Genomic DNA, 7814 nt, shown 5'->3' with positions numbered 1-7814 from the left:
CCCCTCTTTCTTCATCACTAGCTTTAGTGGTTAGTGCATGCCTTTGAATAATAGTGGTAGTACTGTCTTTCCTTGGCGGCATATAGATATTAGCCTATGACAGTTTTGTACTTCAGGATTGATCTTGACATGTTCTTTTCGATGATTAATATGATAGCATTCCTCTTGAAGTTGATTGTCTGATTCAAATGGGCATTTTTTTTTAACTCCAATTTTCCTAGGTTTGCACTATGAACATTCATTGAATGGATGTTTGGAGCGTTTCTTCTCAGTCTCACTGTGCCCCATCAGCAAACAAATACCCTGAAAGCGCTCCTCCGGCCACATCATCCGGGCCGCCTCTACTTTGAGGAGGTCGCCAACCTGAGGAGTTCCCCTTCCAGCACGCGAGCTGATCAACGGTCCACTGCTATTTACACGGTCTTCAGTGACCAGTTCCTCAGGAGGGGCTTATTCCTTCACCGTCTGCTCTTAATCTGGAAGCTCTGCTGAAACGGCTTCCCCTTGGGTGACCCTCTGGTCTTGGAAAGACCAGTGACAGAGCTTCCAACAGCAAAGCAACCCGAAAGCCACAAGTAGGACCAACAGACCGACACGTGGTGGGTTTCTGTCAGCGCTGCATTAAGCACCTGAGACAGAATTTGGTGCCAGGAGTGGTGTGCTGCGTTCGGAGACGCCTAGAACGTGGAAGTGGTTTTGGAATTGGGAGGTGGCTCGAGGGTGGACGAGTTTTGCGGTGTCTGAGTTCAAGTCAACGACGCTGGTCCTCCCCGCCTTCATTCCTTATGCGACATATTATAATTCTGGGCTCTATACGCCGGTGGCGACCCTCCCATTTTAGAAGGCATCCTCTACTCCAGGAATGGGTGAGATTAGGGAAGGATCAGACCTGACCTTAGTAGAGAGTGTGAACCAAGCCACACCCTTTGTTTCTTGGGCAGCATCTTTGCCTCCCTGGGTAGAGGTTGTGACTTAAGACAGCAGCCTTTGTCTTCCTTGGTTGGGGTCGGTTTACTGGCACCACCGTACAGTCCCCACACACGCCGCCACCTGGCCTGCAGACCCACACCTCTACTTCTTGACTGAGTTTTTGTACAAGCAAGACGGGCTGCGGTGAGTGACTTTGGGACATTTTGGGCTTCTGGATCTGGACCCTGCAGGTAACTCACCTCTGCCTGACCTTCAGATGTGGTACTGGACAGCCCTCACCACCACGAGAGACATTTCCTCAAAGCTTCATGAGTTTTGCAGAACCCAGGGATGGCTGAAGGGAGGAGTCAGGGGTGAAATGGAGCAATTATCTTAGCTGGACCTTTGGGACATCTGTAATCTCTAACTTCTTGGGAGTGGTCTGGTATTAATTCTTCTAAAAGAACTTATGAAAAAAAAAAAAAAAAAAGAACTTATGACCACAGTGGCTAATAGTGAAAGCCCAGGTTGCCTTGAAGAGACGTTGGTCGAATTATGCCTGTCAAAGTCAATTCTGGTAAGTGCTGGAAAGAGGGGAATGATAGAGAAAAGTCACTATTGTCTTAGAGAATACACCCGATGCCAGCAACAGAATGTTGCTAGAAATGTGGACATTAAATGTAGACATTCATGTGGACATTTAGTCTGGACACAAAAAGCAGAAAATGAGGCTTTAAAGAAAAGGATGAACACGCGATTACACAATGAAGGAAGAAGCTGTTTTCCTGGCAAAGCACTTGTCTAAATTATACTCAAATGTTTGGTGGAGGGGAGAACTTTGAACTGGTGAACGTGGCTAGTTGGCTGAGGAGATGTCCAAGCAAGATCTTAAAGGGGCCACATGGTTTCTCCCAGCCACTTAAAGTAAAATTCAAGGGGAAAGAGAAGGGCTTAAAAATGAACTGTGCAGAGAGGAACCGGAAACACAGGGAATCCAGGGCGGATGATCCCTTCAGGACCAGTGGTGTGAGTGGCAATACTGGGAGGGTAGAGGGAGGGTGGGTTGGAAAGGGAACCGATTACAAGGATCTATATGTGACCTCCTCCCTGGGGGATGGACAACAAAAAAGTGGGTGAAGGGAGACATCGGACAGGGCAAGATATGACAAAATAATAATTTATAAATTATCAAGGGTTCATGAGGGACAGGGGAGCGGGGAGGGAGAGGAAAAAATGAGGAGTTGATGCCAGGGGCTTAAGTGGAGAGCAAATGTATTGAGAATGATGAGGGCAATGAATGTACAAATGTGCTTACACAATTGATGTATGTATGGATTGTGATAAGAGTTGTATGAGCCCTAATAAAACTATTTAAAAAATGAACTATGCAAACTGAAAGATTTGGAAAATGGTGTTGTGTAGAGCAAGGACTGGTGTCCTAACACTCTCCCATGACTGGCGAGTGATCCAATCTTTTGTTAAAGAAAATGAAACTTGTGACGGTCAGATCTAACCAACCATCACTGTAGAAAACCCATCAGGTTAGACGGAAGGGGCAAGGGAGAGGGCCGAAGGAAAGAAAGCTGTCTGCCTCCCGGATGCGACAGGCAGGAAATAAGCCAAAGATGCTGCATCTGTTGTCCTCCGGGAAAAGAAGGGAGCCATCTCTGGAGCAATTGGAGATCAGCTGGTATAAAGAGCACAGGAAAGACTATGGCCTCGGTTTCAAAGGGGAGGGCCATGGCTTCCCAGGTTTAAAAAAGATGGATCTTTACCAACATTCATGAGCATCAGGGGACGAGGGCCCTGCCCAAAGCAGAGAAGAGGAGGAGACTAGCAGGAATGAGCACGTGGGGGTCACCACTCTAATGAACTAGGAGAGAGGGTCTTCCAAAGGCAAGGGAGCAGTTTCCATACCAGTGGGTCTTGCCAGCCCAGCACTGGGGGCTTCCAGCCAGATTCTAGACACAAGGGCCAACACCCTGACTCTAGAGGCCAGGCCTGGAAAGATAATGTACACTGCTCTCCCGAGTTTTGGGCTTGCTGGGTACCTATTACCCGTCTTTCTCTCCAATTTCTCCCATGTATAATAGAACGATCTACCTTGTGCCTATTCCACCGTTGTCATTTTGAAATAGATAACTTTGTAGTTTCGATTTTACAGGCTCACAGATGGAGAGGCATTTTGCACCCGGATGGTATACCCCTAAAGCCTTCTGTATACTTGATTCAGGTAATTCAGAAGATGGGATTTTGAGCCTACAGTTAAGACTTTGGGGATGGTAGGGTGAATGCGTTTTGTATGTAGCCAGGGCATGACGTTGAAGAGCCAGAGGGTAAAATGGTATGGATTGAATTGTGTTCCCCCCACCCCAAATATGTGTTATAAATCAAAACCCTTTGGCCTGTAGTGATAATCCAGTTTGGGAATGAGTTGCCTTTGTTACGTTACTGAGACAGTACCACGTTAGGATGCGTCTTAAGCCAATATCTTTTGAGACATGGAAGAGATTAAACACGCATGGAAGTGAGCAGAGATGGGCTCAGAGATGCCATGACACATGAAGATTTCCCAGGAGCAGAGGTTCAGGTGAGTAAGAACCTTCCTCCAGAGAGAGCCTTTCTCTAGCACCAGTGCCCTGAATTCTCCCAATCTGTGAGAAAATAAGTTTGTTTGTTAAAGCCATCCCCTTGTGGTATTTCTGAGGAAGCAGCACTGGATAAAGAAACTATTTCCACAGGTTCGATGTAGTGGCATCAAAGCTTGCAAGTTGTGTGTATTTATTCTTGCTGATCTTCCTGCCACCACTTGCTAGGCCAGAGGTTCAGGTTGAATTCCGAAGAGGACGTGGAACAAGGGATGTCATTGTTGATATCAGAAGAATCTTGGCTCAAAGTAGAGCATACCAGGAAGATGTTGACTGGTGTTTTATTGACTATGCCAAGGCATTCAAGTGTGTACATCATAAAAAAAAACTACGGCTAACCTTGAGAAGAATGGGAATTCCAGAACACTTAACGGTGCTCAGGCGGAACCTGTACTTGGATCAAGGAGCAGTTGTGTGAGCAGACTAAGGGCATACTGCATGGTTTAAAACCAGGGAAGGTGCCGAGCTGAGTCTGTAAGGTAGCAAGAGACAGGGACAGCGGGGCTGTTCGTCTCCATGCCTGAAGGCCCCCTAGAGGAGGTTGGGAAGAAATCAGGTGGAAGGTACATCTGGGTGGACCAAAGTAGGCCCAGACTCATGACCCCACCCAGGTGGCCTAAATTCTGCCAATGGGGTCAATCGATATCTTCATCCACGCCTCCCAACCAGAGGCCTCAATGACCTTAGCCTTCCTTTTAAATTCCCCCTTCGGCTTCTGTCCCTGCGGCCGCACTCTCTCGCCTCAGTTCACCAAGTGTGGGTGCGCAGTCCCACGAGGTTGCCGGTGTTCAGTGGTGAGCCCCAGCGCGGCTTATGCGCGGTTTGGCACGCTTCCCCGAAATAGTGTGCACTCTTTTGAGGCTGTAAAACCTGAAACTTCTTCCTTCCTTTTATAAAAACGCACTTGTGTCACAAGCAAAACAAAACAACAGGAAAGGTGTTCATTAGGGTTATATCCTCTGACCCTATTTATTCAGCCGATATGCTGAGAGAATCGTCAGAGAAGCTGGATTACTTGAAGGAGAATGGGGCATCAGGACTGGAGGATGCATTTTAACCACCTTCCGTATGCAGGTACCACCACCTTGCTTGCTGAAGTGAGGAGGGCTTGACGAACTAGATGAAGATCAAGGACTACAGCCTTCAGTGTGGATGACGACTCACTATAAGGAAGACCCAAATCCTCACACTGGACCCATAGGAAGCATCGTGATCCATGGAGAAAAGGTTGACGTTGTCAGAGAGTTTGTCTTGCTTGGATCCACAATCAATGCTCACGGAAGCAGCAGTCACGGGATCAAAAGATACGCTGCATTGGGTAAATCTGCTGCACATGCCTCTTTAAAGTGTTGAAAAGCAGGGAGTTCACTCTGAGGACTCAGGTGCACGGACCCAAGCCACGGTCTTGTCAAGGCCCGATGCACACGCGAAAGCCGGACATGGACAAGGAGGACCGAAGGAGCACGATGCATTGCATTGTGAGGTGGGGGAGGACATCGGGAGTCCCCTGGGCTGCCGGGGACACAAACAGACAAATCTGTACAGCCAGAACGCTCCTGAGAGGCGAGGAGGGTGAGCTCCGACCTCAAATACTTTGGACCTGTTGTCAAGAGAAACCAAACCAGTCCTTGCAGAAGGACATCACGCTTGGTAAAGTAGCAGGTCGGTGAAAAAGATCAACCCAATGTTTTCATCAGTGGGCTCACTCAAAAACAATCGAGCTTTTCTTCCTGCTGTACATAGGGTCTCTATGAGTCGGAACCAACTCGACGGCACCTAACAAGGTATAAGACCAGGAGTGGTGCAGTGGTTAAGCATTGCGCTTCTCACCTCAAGGTCAGCAGTTCAAAACCATGAGCTGCTCCTCAGGAGAAAGACGAGGCTGTCTACTTCCATAAACAGTGACAGTTTCAGAGACCTACAGAGGCACCCTCTACATAGCTTGTGAGAATTAAATGAGATAAAATGTAAGAAAGAGAGAGAGAGAGAGAAACCCAGGATCGATGAGCCTATAGAGGCAAGTAGAATAAGGGCTATGGGGGGAGGGGGGCCCACTGGTGGAAGGGTTGGGAAGGGGAGATGATGTCAAGGACCCCATGTAAAGAGAATGTCTGGAAACAGATGTGGTAGTAATTTCACAATTCTGTTTGACGTGACTGAACTATGGAATGACATATATATATATGTCATTATATATATATAAATAATTATATATATATAATTTTTATAAATGTAAGAGCTTTGTCACAACACCCCTTATCATAAATGTCATTATTCCCGGGCTTCAGCGCTGCTGCCGAGTCTCCATGTCACCGCCTCTGGCACATCTGGGCTTCCCTGTGCCACTTCCGTCAAAGTTCTTAAACTTGCTCTTCCAAATGGCATCTGGGTCTTGCTATCTCTATGTCCCAGGTGGCTCTTCTATACTGAGGAATGGCTCTGACGGAGGTGTAGCTCGTCTTTTAGCAACCACATTCCCTAGGAAAATGATGGCTGGTATCTTAAGTCACACCTTCTCTTAAAGTAGTAATAAGTGTGGCTTGGTTCACACCCTCTACAAAGGGCAGCACTGAGCCCCACCTTACTGTAACAGAACTCCCACCAGAATAGAGTCCCAAACCATAATATAGCCCATAAGGAATTGTGGCCAGAAGGGCCAGATTAATTGGCTGCATCTCATCAGGAGACAGAACTGTAACATGGGAGATGGCTGGTATGAGATGCAGGAAGACAGGAGGAGGAAGTGGTAGCAATTGAGAGTGGCAAGAAGCAGGCGAGTAGCCGGAGACAGCTGTGGTGGACTTCCTGGGGACCCACAGAGCTAGAGAACTAAGGGCCTTTGGGTAGGAAGCTTGCTAGTAGAGTGGGGTATCTCTGGGCACTTGTCTGCAGGACTAAAGAGCTGTACCACTTGCCCTGAGAAAGGGTCTGCTAGTCATGGAGAGCAAGCGAGTCCAGCGGAGAGAAGGCCAACCTAGCAGAGAAGCATACCTGTGTGCAGGCATGGCTAGAGGGAGCCGAGACTGTCCCACTTGGAGGCTGTCCTGATTGACAAACTGCATCTTGTCTCCAAAAAGCTTTCAGTTCCTTCCAAGTTGGTGCTGACTTTAAATTGTAGCCTGTTCCTTCCAATGAATTACCAGATCATGCCTCACTCACTCGCTCTCTCACTGTCACTGAGTTGATCCCAACTCGGTGAGAACAGATAGACAGTAGAACTTCCCCGAGGGCTTCTGAGACTGTTCTTTGACACAGTGGCTGCGCCCGTGGGCCGAAGCATAGGGACAATTGTGAGCATGGCACAGGACCCAACAGTTTCCTTCGGTGGTGCATGGGGTCCCTATGGATCGGAACTAACAGCAACTCTTTATGGGACTCGAAGGCCTTAATTCTCTCCTTCGGAGCAGCTGGTGGATTCCAATTGCTGCCTTGTGGTCAGCAGTATCCCACTATGCCCCCAGTTCTGAGTTCTGTGTAGCCGTGGCAACACGGGATGGGCCCAGCAGAGAAGGGTATGGTGGGAGGGACAGCAGTGTCAGACTTGAGCCGGCACTATGCTGATCCTGATGGTCTTGATTCTTATCTCTGCCTTTGAAGGGAGAGGCCTTCTGATGCTGGTACTGTGCAGAGCATGGGGTCAGAATCGCACACGGTTCAATCGCTTTACCCTTAAATTCTTTGCACTCGCCCGCGGAGCAGTCACCATCTCTCAGCAAGTCCTACAGAGCCTGTCTGTTCCTTCCTCATCATCAGAACAGACTGCAAACTTCCGGTCTGGGCCTGACTGGTGTGTGGGACTGAGACTCGTCAAGGGAGATACAGCCTTACCTCATGCTCAGGCTGGGCCTCAGGCTCCGCTCAACGTTCGTTCTTTTCACAGACACTTAATGGATGGTGGTGACCCACTGGGCTGTGAACCACAAGGGCAGCAGTTCAAGCCCAACAGCAGCTCCAAGGGAGAAAGATACGCCTTTCTCTTCCGTAAAGAGTAAGTCTGTAAAGGAAGCCCACCGGGGCAGTTCTACCCTGTCCTATGGGGTCACTATGAGTCAGCCTCGACCCGATGGCAGTGAGTTTGGTTTTTATTGCTCACTAACTGGGTACCAGGCGTGCAGGGTAGAAGTGAGAGAGCAGGCCAAGAATCCCTGTCCTCCTGGAATTGGTATACAGCAGTACTTCCAGGGAAACCATCTGCCCGAGATGGGAGCACAGCCAGGGGCAGGTGAGGACGTCCTGGAAGAGGTCATGACATTTAAA

The sequence above is a fragment of the Echinops telfairi genome, unplaced genomic scaffold (genome assembly GCF_000313985.2).
Source record: "Echinops telfairi isolate 266 unplaced genomic scaffold, ASM31398v2 ScPeMD7_30;HRSCAF=105, whole genome shotgun sequence".
Classification (NCBI taxonomy): domain Eukaryota; kingdom Metazoa; phylum Chordata; class Mammalia; order Afrosoricida; family Tenrecidae; genus Echinops; species Echinops telfairi.
This window is presented reverse-complemented; position numbering follows the sequence as displayed.